Source organism: Salmo trutta, chromosome 10 (assembly GCF_901001165.1).
Source record: "Salmo trutta chromosome 10, fSalTru1.1, whole genome shotgun sequence".
Taxonomy (NCBI): domain Eukaryota; kingdom Metazoa; phylum Chordata; class Actinopteri; order Salmoniformes; family Salmonidae; genus Salmo; species Salmo trutta.
The window spans coordinates 7,445,928-7,458,680 of NC_042966.1; the positions used below are offsets into that span (position 1 = coordinate 7,445,928).

The following is a 12,753-nucleotide window of genomic DNA, read 5'->3' on the forward strand; positions in this document are numbered from 1 at the left end:
AGTAATGTAGGGTATGTAAACATTATATAAAGTGGCATTGTTTAAAGTGGCTAGTGATACATTTATTACATCCAATTTTTTATTATTAAAGTGGCTAGAGATGAGTCAGTATGTTGGCAGCAGCCACTCAATGTTAGTGATGGCTGTTTAACAGTCTAATGGCCTTGAGATAGATTCGGTTTTTTAGTCTCTCGGTCCCAGCTTTGATGCACCTGTACTGACCTCGCCTTCTGGATGATAGCTGGGTGAACAGGCAGTGGCTCGGGTGGTTGTTGTCCTTGATGATCTTTTTGGCCTTCCTGTGACATCGGGTGGTGTAGGTGTCATGGAGGGCAGGTAGTTTGCCCCCGGTGATGCGTTGTGCAGACCTCACTACCCTCTGGAGAGCCTTACGGTTGTGGGAGGAGCAGTTGCCGTACCAGGTGGTGATACAGCCCGACAGGATGCTCTCGATTGTGCATCTGTAAAGTGTTTTTGGGTGACAAGCCGAATTTCTTCAGCCTCCTGAGGTTGAAGAGGCGCTACTGCGTCTTCTTCACCACGCTGTCTGTGTGGGTGGACAATTTCAGTTTGTCTGTGATGTGTATGGCGAGGAACTTAAAACTTTCCACCTTCTCCACTACTGTCTCGTCGATGTGGATAGGGGGCTGCTCCCTCTGCTGTTTCCTGAAGTCCACGATCATCTCCTTTGTTTTGTTGACATTGAGTGTGAGGTTATTTTCCTGACACCACACTCCGAGGGCCCTCACCTCCTCCCTGTAGGCCGTCTCGTCGTTGTTGGTAATCAAGCCTACCACTGTAGTGTCGTCTGCAAACTTGATGATTGGGTTGGAGGTGTGCATGGCCATGCAGTCATGTGTGAACAGGGAGTACAGGAGAGGGCTGAGAACGCACCCTTGTGGGGGCCCCAGTGTTGAGGATCAGTGGGGTGGAGATGTTGTTTCCTACCCTCACCACCTGGGGGCAGCCCGTCAGGAAGTCCAGGACCCAGTTGCACAGGGCGGGGTAGAGACCCAGGGTCTCGAGCTTAATGACGAGCTTGGAGGGTACTATGGTGTTAAATGCTGAGCTGTAGTCGATGAACAGCATTCTTACATAGGTATTCCTCTTGTCCAGATGGGTTAGGGCAGTGTGCAGTGCGATTGCGATTGCGTCGTCTGTGGACCTATTGGGGTGGTAAGCAAATTGGAGTGGGTCTAACGTGTCAGGTAGGGTGGAGGTGATATGGTCCTTGACTAGTCTCTCAAAGCACTTCATGATGATGGAAGCGAGTACTACGGGGTGACAGTCATTTAGCTCAGTTACCTTAGCTTTCTTGGGAACAGGAACAATGGTGGCCCTCTTGAAGCATGTGGGAATAGCAGACTGGGATAAGGATTGATTGAATATGTCCGTAAACACACCAGCCAGCTGGTCTGCGCATGCTCTGAGGACGCGGCTAGGGATGTCGTCTGGGCTGGCAGCCTTGTGAGGGTTAACACGTTTAAATGATAGAGGAACAGATCAGAATGTTTATCTTAAAATGTTGATAAACTATTATTTGTTGACATTTTAGGCACAGCGATGTGCACAAGGCAGGCACAAGGCAGTAGGCCTACACGTGAATGTAAACACAGTTCTAAAATGGAAGAGGTTTCATGGACAGAGATGGAAATATTGGTTAGAAATTTAGAAAGAGGGGAGATCTAAAGATGCAACAACTATCATGGATTGGTATTATGACTACGATAATGCCTTTGGCTGCTAGACAATGAAAGATAGTTGAAAGAAAACCAATACAACAGGAGAACACATATAAGTCTTAATAAAATATTTTCCTCCACGTTTCTCTGGTGGGATTTTGGCTGTAGGCTACTTTGAAGCAAGGTAAGACATGACTCATAATATGAAGTATAACATCCAGGTTTCAAACAATTAAGGAACAGGAAAATTATAGCGATGCTATTGTACGCCTAACATCTTCTGGTAGATGGAAAGGCTTTCCCAAAAAACCTTCTTAATTAAATGTTAAAGGGTAACTTCACAAAAAAAATCTACATTTCTTCGATTTTTCCCAGACCTCAAAAGGGGTCTCCTGCTGTGGTTTAAGCATTCTTATGGACTTTAAACATCCAATTTAGTTGTTTTACTATTAAATAAGTGTGACTTTGAGAGCGAAAATCTGAAGAAAATAATGTAAAATTCAGAAACTTGTGAATTTCTGACTCAGTTGACAACCTAATTGATCTGTTTCAATAGTAGGCCTACTATTAGCCTACTTGCACAGTACATCTTGGGTTGGCCTGACTGTGAAATACCAATATGGGATTGATAATTTTAGATCATTCAGAGTGTATGTCACTGTTTCTCATAGAAGTTATCATACTTCGCCCGGCGGGGCATTTGGAAAAATCTTGTCAAATTAGAGTACCCATTTCTCCAGGCATCACAACACCACTGGTTGGGCCAGAGCCAGAACACTCATTTAGAAAATTCATCATTGGCTTTGATACTTTGTTTGGTTAGAGATGATCCAATCGCTGATGACTTTGTTTTCTACAACACAACTCATTTTGACATCACCCAATCAACTTCAATGATGGCATTCCAGACTGAAGTATGTAGCGAATTACATTTACATTTAAGTCATTTAGCAGACGCTCTTATCCAGAGCGACTTACAAATTGGTGCATTCACCTTATGATATCCAGTGGAACAACCACTTTACAATAGTGCATCTAAATCTTTTAAGGGGGGGGGGGGGTTAGAAGGATTACTTTATCCTATCCCAGGTATTCCTTAAAGAGGTGGGGTTTCAGGTGTCTCCGGAAGGTGGTGATTGACTCCGCTGTCCTGGCGTCGTGAGGGAGCTTGTTCCACCATTGGGGTGCCAGAGCAGCGAACAGTTTGGACTGGGCTGAGCGGGAACCGTGCTTCCTCAGAGGTAGGGGAGCCAGCAGGCCAGAGGTGGATGAACGCAGTGCCCTTGTTTGGGTGTAGGGCCTGATCAGAGCCTGAAGGTATGGAGGTGCCGTTCCCCTCACAGCTCCATAGGCAAGCACCATGGTCTTGTAGCGGATGCGAGCTTCAACTGGAAGCCAGTGGAGAGAGCGGAGGAGCGGGGTGACGTGAGAGAACTTGGGAAGGTTGAACACCAGACGGGCTGCGGCGTTCTGGATGAGTTGTAGGGGTTTAATGGCACAGGCAGGGAGCCCAGCCAACAGCGAGTTGCAGTAATCCAGACGGGAGATGACAAGTGCCTGGATTAGGACCTGCGTCGCTTCCTGTGTGAGGCAGGGTCGTACTCTGCGAATGTTGTAGAGCATGAACCTACAGGATCGGGTCACCGCCTTGATGTTAGTGGAGAACGACAGGGTGTTGTCCAGGATCACGCCAAGGTTCTTAGCACTCTGGGAGGAGGACACAAGGGAGTTGTCAACCGTGATGGCGAGATCATGGAACGGGCAGTCCTTCCCCGGGAGGAAGAGCAGCTCCGTCTTGCCGAGGTTCAGCTTGAGTTGGTGATCCGTCATCCACACTGATATGTCTGCCAGACATGCAGAGATGCGATTCGCCGCCTGGTTATCAGAAGTTGTGAATAAGTATATAATAAGTAATAAATAATAATAAGTAGCGAATGATAAAGCAGTGGAATAATTCAGTTTGAGTCATCAGGCAACGTCCCCGTAATCTCATGGACTGAAAGCCAAAGTGTTGGAGGGAGAGAAGATGAGGCTTGAATCGGTCTAATCACTAATCACTCTGAATCGGTCTAATCACTCATGTTGCTTTCAACTGGATGGTGCTCAATGACGGATTTAGCTCATGATTGAAACATAGGCCAAATTAGTCACATATTTCATTCAATTTGACTGATTCAACACACACAAACACCTGAGAGTGTCCTATGCCAAACATATTGAGCCCCCTCTTGGGATGCTGTGGCCAGTCAGACAGGCAGGCAATAGTTATATTATCAGTTATGCACTACTATGAAACAATGATTTAACTTTTAAGAACTGTAGCATTCACTTTCCAACTATGGTTAAAGATAGTGCTATAGAAAATACACTAAGGCTGTCACACCCTGATCTGTTCCACCTGTCCTTGTGATTGTCTCTACCCCCTCCAGGTGTCGCCCATCTTCCCCATTATCCCCGGTGTATTTTTACCTGTGTTCTCTGTTTGTCTGTTGCCAGGTCGTCTTGTTTGTCAAGTCAACCAGAGTTTTTCTCAGCTCCTGCTTTTTCCCGGTCTCTTTTTCTCGCCCACCTGGTTTTGACCCTTCCCTGTCTCTGAGCCCGCCTGCCCGACTACTCTGCCTGTCCTGACCCTGAGCCCGCCTGCCATCCTGTACCTTTGCCCCACCTCTGGATTACCGACCTCTGCCTGACCTGACCCTGAGCCTGCCTGCCGTCCTGTACCTTTGCCCCTATACTCTGGTTTATCGACCCCTGCCTGCCTTGACCTGTCGTTGACCGCCCCGTTGCTATAATAAACATTGTTACTTCGACAGTCTGCATCTGGGTCTTACCTTGATTCCTGATAAAGGCCTACTAATTGCCCACAGAAAACAATGCATTCCAATGGTGTCTTATCAGCAGCACCTGACATACTGTTTATACATTGGTAGGTGGTTATATTTGTCCTATTACTCACTTGTTACACACTTATACACCTGCAGGGTGTGTGCGTGGTCAAACTATGTCCCACATATCCCAATCTGTACTTACTCCCTGATTTAACCTAGCTAAATCTGAGTAAAATAAAAAATGTAATTAGTAGGCAGCAAAAATCAGCATAGGGATTACCAATTAATTATTACAAAATCAATATGCTCAGGCCTGTCATTTTATCATTGCCTAATATAACAGAAATACACATTAATTTGATCACTGCATAATATAAGAGAAATAAACATTCAAATGTGGAGACTGTTGCCATGCCATCTGTTCATCATTTGCACCGATGCATCATTTGAAATTGTGTTGCATGTAAAATTCTGTTAAAACCTAATCACAGACAAATAAACCATTTAATAAAAGCATTCAAGCATTTCTATACATTTGAAATAATACAGGTTTGCCCAGAATGATGTAGCCAGCACATGTGGCCAACAGTTTATCAGATAATGCTATTAGAATTTAAGCTCAGTCTCATTCACCAGCCAATGAGTTTGGAAGCCTGGCTAAGAAATTATTGGTATGAGAATGTTGCCATCTTCTGGACAAAGCTAAGATGTGCAAGGGGTGTAATAGTATGGGATACTGTGTCTGCAGATATGTAATAACTCAAGACTTAAACGCATAAACCAATACATAATAAATGCACTTGGGATAAACCTTGTTAAATAATTGAAATTTACAATGCAACAACAACAGCAGACAGATGTCATCCCAAATGGATAAAAAACCTATAAGTAACCTAGATGCGCATTCCACAGAGTTCTCATGGGAACAAATATTGTTTGTTCAACAACAGGCTGTGAAAGTAAGAACGAGGCATCATAGATCTGCCTTTACCCCGACAAGAGGCCAGGGCTGCAGAGTCTTATCTCTGCTCTCTAACAACCTCCCTGCCCTTCAGTGTACTTACATCCTCCCTTGAAGCCAATAGGAGGCGGGAGAGAGCAGGAGAAAATATAGAGAGCAGCAGCCTACTGTAGTTGAAAAGATAGAGACCAGTGCTATGTACTGACAGAGAGAGTGGGAATTACAGATCAGTTTACCTGGACATGATGGTCCCCCAGTGCAGTGTTTCTCAGACACCCCAGAAGATGCACATTTTTCCTCTATCACAGCACTAACACACCAGTTTCCAGTGATAAGAAGATGGCGCCGGAAGAAATGGCAGCCATTTTACGGGCGCCTAACCAATTGTGCTATCATGTGTTTTTTTCACGTATTTTATCAATTATTTTGTACATAATGTTTCTGCCACTGTATCTTAAGGCAAAAAAAGAGCTTCTGGATATCAGGACAGCGATCACTCACCTCGGATTAGACAAAGATTTTTTCTTCAACAAGCAGAACACGTACTTCAGACACCCGACAAGGCCAAAATCCCCGTCATTGGCAAGAGAAAGAGACACAGGTATAGAGGACACAGGGCGGGGTGCCTCGTAAGGATCCGCCGACGGCGAGTGGGAAATCTGCCATTACCATCAACATTACTTGCCAACGTACAATCATTGGACAATAAATTCGACAAGGTACGATCATGAAAATCCTACCAACGGGACATCAAAAACTGTAATATCTTATGTTTCACCGAATCGTGGCTGAATGACGACATGGAAAACATTCAGCAAGCAGGATATACGATGCGCCAGCTAGATAGAACAGCACATGAGGGGGGACGGTCTGTGTACATTTGAAAACAACAGCTGGTGCATGAAATCTAAGGAAGTCTCTAGATTTTGCACGCCTGAAGTAGAATATCTCATGATAAGCTGTAGACCACACTATTTGCTAAGAGAGTTTTCATCTATGATTTTTGTGTCTGTTTATTTACCACCACAGATGGATGCTGACACTAAGACCGCACTGAGTCAGCTGTATAAGGAAATAAGCAAACAGGAAACCGCTCACATAGAGGCGGCGCTCATAGAGGCGGCGCATATCATCTATGCATAGTCACTTTAACTATACATTCATGTACATATTACCTCATATTACCGACTAAACGGTGCCCCCGCACATTGACTCTGATTCCCCTTTATTTAACCAGGTAGGCCAGTTGAGAATAAGTTCTCATTTACAACTGCGACCTGGCCAAGATACCTCCGCCTATGTGCAAGGAGGAGCAGGAGGAGCACTGCCAGAGCCCTGCAAAATGACCTCCAGCAGGCCACAAATGTGCATGTGTCTGCTCAAACGGTCAGAAACAGACTCCATGAGGGTGGTATGAGGGCCCGACGTCCACAGGTGGGGGTTGTGCTTACAGCCCAACACCGTGCAGGATGTTTGGCATTTGCCAGAGAACACCAAGATTGGCAAATTCGCCACTGGCGCCCTGTGCTCTTCACAGATGAAAGCAGGTTCACACTGAGCACATGTGACAGACGTGACAGAGTCTGGAGACGCCGTGGAGAACGTTCTGCTGCCTGCAACATCCTCCAGCATGACCGGTTTGGCGGTGGGTCAGTCATGGTGTGGGGTGGCATTTCTTTGGGGGGCCGCACAGCCCTCCATGTGCTCGCCAGAGGTAGCCTGACTGCCATTAGGTACCGAGATGAGATCCTCAGACCCCTTGTGAGACCATATGCTGGTGCGGTTGGCCCTGGGTTCCTCCTAATGCAAGACAATGCTAGACCTCATGTGGCTGGAGTGTGTCAGCAGTTCCTGCAAGAGGAAGGCATTGATGCTATGGACTGGCCCGCCCGTTCCCCAGACCTGAATCCAATTGAGCACATCCGGGACATCATGTCTCGCTCCATCCGCCAACGCCACGTTGCACCACAGACTGTCCAGAAGTTGGCACCTCATCAGGAGCATGCCCAGGCGTTGTAGGGAGGTCATACAGGCACGTGGAGGCCACACACACTACTGAGCCTCATTTTGACTTGTTTTAAGGACATTACATCAAAGTTGGATCAGCCTGTAGTGTGGTTTTCCACTTTCATTTTGAGTGTGACTCCAAATCCAGACCTCCATGGGCTGATAAATTGGATTTCCATTGATTTTTGTGTGATTTTGTTGTCAGCACATTCAACTATGTAAAGAAAAAAGTATTTAATAAGATTATTTCATTCATTCAGATCTAGGATGTGTTATTTTAGTGTTCCCTTTATTTTTTTGAGCAGTGTATATTTTTTATTTCTTTACTTATCTATTGTTTACCTAATACCTATTTTTTACTTAAAAATTGCACTGTTGGTTAGGGCTTGTAAGTAAGCATTTCACTGTAAGGTCTAAACCTGTTGTATTCGGCGCACATGACAAATAAACTTTGATTTGAACTTGGTGGTTATACTACTGTCAATCTTTCAGTGAAATGTATTTCAATAAGTACAAATGTTTTACCAATGCCTTATCTTAAACTCCACTGAAATAATTTAGAGTTATTTTTACTGTATAGTATGCAGTATAAAAGAGTCAATTGTTCAGTGCAACACCTTTTCACTCATTACAACAGGGAAACCAGTGGAGCAGCATTCTGTGCAGTGGTTCTGCTTTCCAGTTGCCTGTCATGTCTATAATTTCAAAAAGACCTGTATCAAGGTGTGTGTGTGTGTGTGAGCGAGAGAGAGAGGTGAGACAGGCAGTACCACCATCAGTGCATATTGACAAACATTCTCTTGTCAGAGGAGGCTGGTTTGATATTGATGAAGATGTTTTTTCTTGTGGGGGGAAAGCTGAAGGAAGGTGTTCATTTTGGAAGTATGTTGCTCGTTTGACTCCGACATGGAGCAGATCTCCTACATACCAGCCCTTTGTGTCACGCATAAACAGGCTTGGTTATCAGTGCAAATTTGTGGTGGTGAATTTTGGGAATCTCGGCCATCATGTACATATGCTGACAGTACGTGGCCTTCAGATTGCAGGCCTGCATAGGACAAAGGCAAAGCAGCTCGTAAGGTACTGCTCCGTGTCAGCGGTCATGGGCAGGATAGCTGTATGGAGAAGAATGTGCTTTCTGTATCCATAAGTTTCCAGATATCCATGTCCTTCGAAATGTTTTATCCTTCTCGACTCTAATGTGATTTGTAGGTTCAAATAAAGTATTTAAAATGTGTGTTTATGTTTGTGTCAGGAGCCTGGGAATTAATACAGTATTTTACCTTTCTGTTGAGTTTTCCAATGAAACCCCTTATGTATATTGCATCTCACATAAATCATAGCCTGCTCTTCCCTGTACTGCTACATCTATGAGGGGGTTCCACTCGCACCAGGAACTTTTCATAAGGGGTTCATTATCAACTCCTGACTTTTCCTAAACACGAAATCCATAGACACACTGTATTTTGCTTATCTCAGATTTTCATCAAGGTGTAGGCTATGCTGTGTAAATGTGTAGAAATTATGAGTAACACCTATAAGCAAAATCATGTCATCGATCTGTACTCCCCTTATCAGTGGTCTGGACAACACCTGTGACTCCCAGAATATCCTCAGAATATCCCCAGTCTCTCAGTGCCAGACAAGTCCTTGCTAACAGCATTGCCATCAAATGACATCATACTGTAGTCTAGCCGTGCTCACGTATCCCTCCCCACAACAACTGTATAACTTGTCATACGTGCAAACTAATGAGTCTGGGCTGCAGTGACTGAGCATGCTCGAACCGGCAGGGAGGGTGTGTGATGGTGTGAGCATGCTCTAGTGTGTTGTGATGTCTGGAAAGATAGAATATCCTACTGTTATGTTGCAGTAGACGCTCCACCGGCATATTTCGTTCCCATAAAAAACCCATACGAACAACGTAAGAAGCTGTCCATTTCAGCACTACATAGGCTACCGTCGCCGTTGTGTATCTACATCACGTAATGTCTATTTCAACTTGACGACCTCCATACTTGATGGAACTCGAAGCTGCGGACTGCAGTGCCAATAACAGCGTGTTGCCTGCAGTACGCCGGTGTAATAGACAACGCATCTCTTATTCCATGGTCTATGCTACATAGTAACATGCGGTCAGACCAACTCACCGAAACCTTGCTGTCCTTCTGCAACGTTTAGCCTATCTAATGGTCCGGTAAGTGACACGTTTTACACATTCGCATGTGATTAATCAACAGGATGTCACGTTCCTCTGCAGGTCGTTTGTTATAGGTTAAATGATATCAAATGGCAAAAGTAGCCTTCTTCTCCGACATATCAATGACTAATATCAGGACATTGTACCATGTTTTCGTGGTGTACCTTTAGGATGTGCAACCTCTAAAAGTGCCGTCGATGTTGCTGTAATTTATCTATTATTTTGTACCGCATTGCATATTTTGGTTTTACACATTGGCAAATTAAGTTTTGCTCGTAAGTGGAAAAGTTGTGTGTGATCGAATACTAGGTCATATGGATTGTGAGCTACGTGAGGAGATTGTAAATTAAGATTTTTATCAGGATGTGGGCAATTCCATGGTAACGGAGACTCAGATTTTTCACTTCAAAATGTATGCCAAACAAAAACCATTTCAAAGTTTAACAAACCATACAGTGCATTCGGAAAGTATTCAGACCCCTTGAATTTCTTCACATTTTGTTACTTTGCAGCCTTTTTATAAAATGTATATTTTAAAAAAATGCTAATTAATTTACACACAATACCCCATAATGACAAACCAAAAACAGGTTTTCAGAAAATTTAGAAAATGTATTAAAAATAAAAACCGTAAATATAACATTTACATAAGTATTCAGACCCTTTTCAGTACTTTGTTGAAGCACCTTTGGCAGCAATTACAGCCTTGAGTCTTCTTGGTATGATGCTACAAGCTTGGCGCACCTGTATTTGGGGAGTTTCTCCCATTCTTCTCTGGAGATCTTCTCAAGCTCTGTCAGGTTGGATGGGGAGCGTTGCTGCACAGCTATTTTCAGGTCTCTCCAGAGATGTTCGATTGGGTTCAAGTCTGGGCTCTGGCTGGGCCACTCAAGGACATTCAGAGACTTGTCCCAAAGCCACTCCTGCGTCATCTTGGCTGTGCCACTCTACCATAAAGGCCTGATTGGTGGAGTGCTGCAGAGATGGTTGTTCTTCAGGAAGGTACTCCCATCTCCACAGAGGAACTCTGGAGCTCTGTCACCTCTCTGACCAAGGCCCTTCTCCCCCAATTACTCAGTTTGGCCGGGCATCCAGCTCTAGGAAGTTTCTTGGTGGTTCCAAACCACTTCCATTTAAGAATGATGGAGGCCACTGTGTTCTTTGGGACCTTCAATTCTGCAGAAATGTTTTGGTACCCTTCCCCAGATATGTGCATTCACACAATCCTGTCTCGGCGCTCTACGAACAATTCCTTCGACCTGGTGGCTTGGTTTTTGCTCTGAGATGCACTGTCAACTGTGGGACCTTATATAGACAGGTGTGTGCCTTTCCAAATCATGTCCAATCAATTTAACTTACCACAGGTGGAATCCAATCAAGTTGTATAAACATCTCAAGTATGTTCAATGGAAACAGGATGCACCTGAGCTCAATTTTGAGTCTCATAGCCAAGAGTCTGAATACTTACAGTTGAAGTCGGAAGTTTACATACACCCTGGTTGGAGTCATTAAAACTAGTTTTTCAACCACTCCACAAATTTCTTGTTAACAAACTATAGTTTTGGCAAGTTGGTTAGGACATCTACTTTGTGCATGAACAAGTCATCTTTCCAACAATTGTTTACAGACAGATTATTTAACTTATAATTCACTGTATCACAATTGCAGTGGGTCAGAAGTTTACATACACTCGGTTGACTGTGCCTTTAAACAGCTTGGAAAATTCCAGAAAATTATGTAATGGCTTTAGAAGCTTCTGATAAGCTAATTGACATCATTTGAGTCAATTGGAGGTGTACCTGTGGATGTATTTCAAGCCTACCTTCAAACTCAGTGCCTCTTTGCTTGACATCATGGGAAAATTAAAAGAAATCAGCCAAGACCTCAGAAACAAAATTGCAGACCTCCACAAGTCTGGTTCATCCTTGGGAGCAATTTCCAAATGCCTGAAGGTACCACGTTCATCTGTACAAACAATAGTACGCAAGTATAAACACCATGGGACCATGCAGCCGTCATACCGCTCAGAAAGGAGACGCATTCGGTCTCCTAGAGATTAACGTATTTTGGTGTGAAAAGTGCAAATCAATCCCAAAACAACAGCAAAGGACCTTGTGAAGATGCTGGAGGAAACAGGTACAAAAGTATCTATATCCACAGTAAAACGAGTCCTATATCGGCATAAATTGAAAGGCCGCTCAGCAAGGAAGAAGCCACTGCTTCAAAACTGCCTTAAAAAAACAGACTACGGTTTGCAACTGCACATGGGGCCAAAGATCGTACTTTTTGGAGAAATGTCCTCTGGTCTGATGAAACAAAAATAGAACTGCTTGGCCATAATGACCATCGTTATGTATGGAGGAAAAAGGGGGAGGCTTGCAAGCCGAAGAACACCATCCCAGCCATGAAGCATGGGGGTGGCAGCATCATGTTGTGGGGGTGTTTTGCTACAGGAGGGACTGGTGCACTTCACAAAATAGATGGCATCATGAGGGAGGAAAAATATGTGGATATATTGAAGCAACATATCAAGATACCAGTCAGGAAGTTAAAGCTGGGTCGCAAATGGGTCTTCCAAATGGACAATGACCCCAAGCATACTTCCAAAGTTGTGGCAAAATGGCTTAAGGACAACAAAGTCAAGGTATTGGAGTGGCCATTACAAAGCCCTGACCTCAATCCTATAGAAAATGTGTGGGCAGAACTGAAAAAGTGTGTACGAGCAAGGAGGCCTACAAACCTGACTCAGTTACACCAGCTCTGTCAGGAGGAATGGGCCAAAATTCACCCAACTTATTGTGGGAAGCTTGTGGAAGGCTACCTGAAACGTTTGACCCAAGTTAAACAATTTAAAGGCAATGCTACCAAATACTAATTGAGTGTATGTAAACTTCTGACCCACTGTGAATGTGATGAAAGAAATAAAAGCTGAAATAAATCATTCTCTCAACTATTATTCTGACATTTCACATTCTTAAAATAAGTTGTGATCCTAACTGACCTAAGACAAGGAATATTTACTAGGATTAAATGTCAGGAATTGTGAAAAACTGAGTTTAAATGTATGTGGCTAAT

General features: G+C 44.0%; 1 protein-coding gene across 2 annotated transcripts in view; it reads left to right on the plus strand.

Annotated features, from left to right (window-relative positions):
• The first annotated feature begins 9,472 nt into the window (after positions 1 to 9,472).
• Positions 9,473 to 12,753, plus strand: part of LOC115201014 (PH and SEC7 domain-containing protein 1) — a 112,867-nt gene continuing 109,586 nt past the window's right edge. For both annotated transcript variants that reach the window (XM_029764200.1, XM_029764202.1), the window contains exon 1: positions 9,473 to 9,675. The gene's annotated coding sequence lies outside the window, so the exon portion shown is untranslated. The remainder of the gene's footprint in view (positions 9,676 to 12,753) is intronic.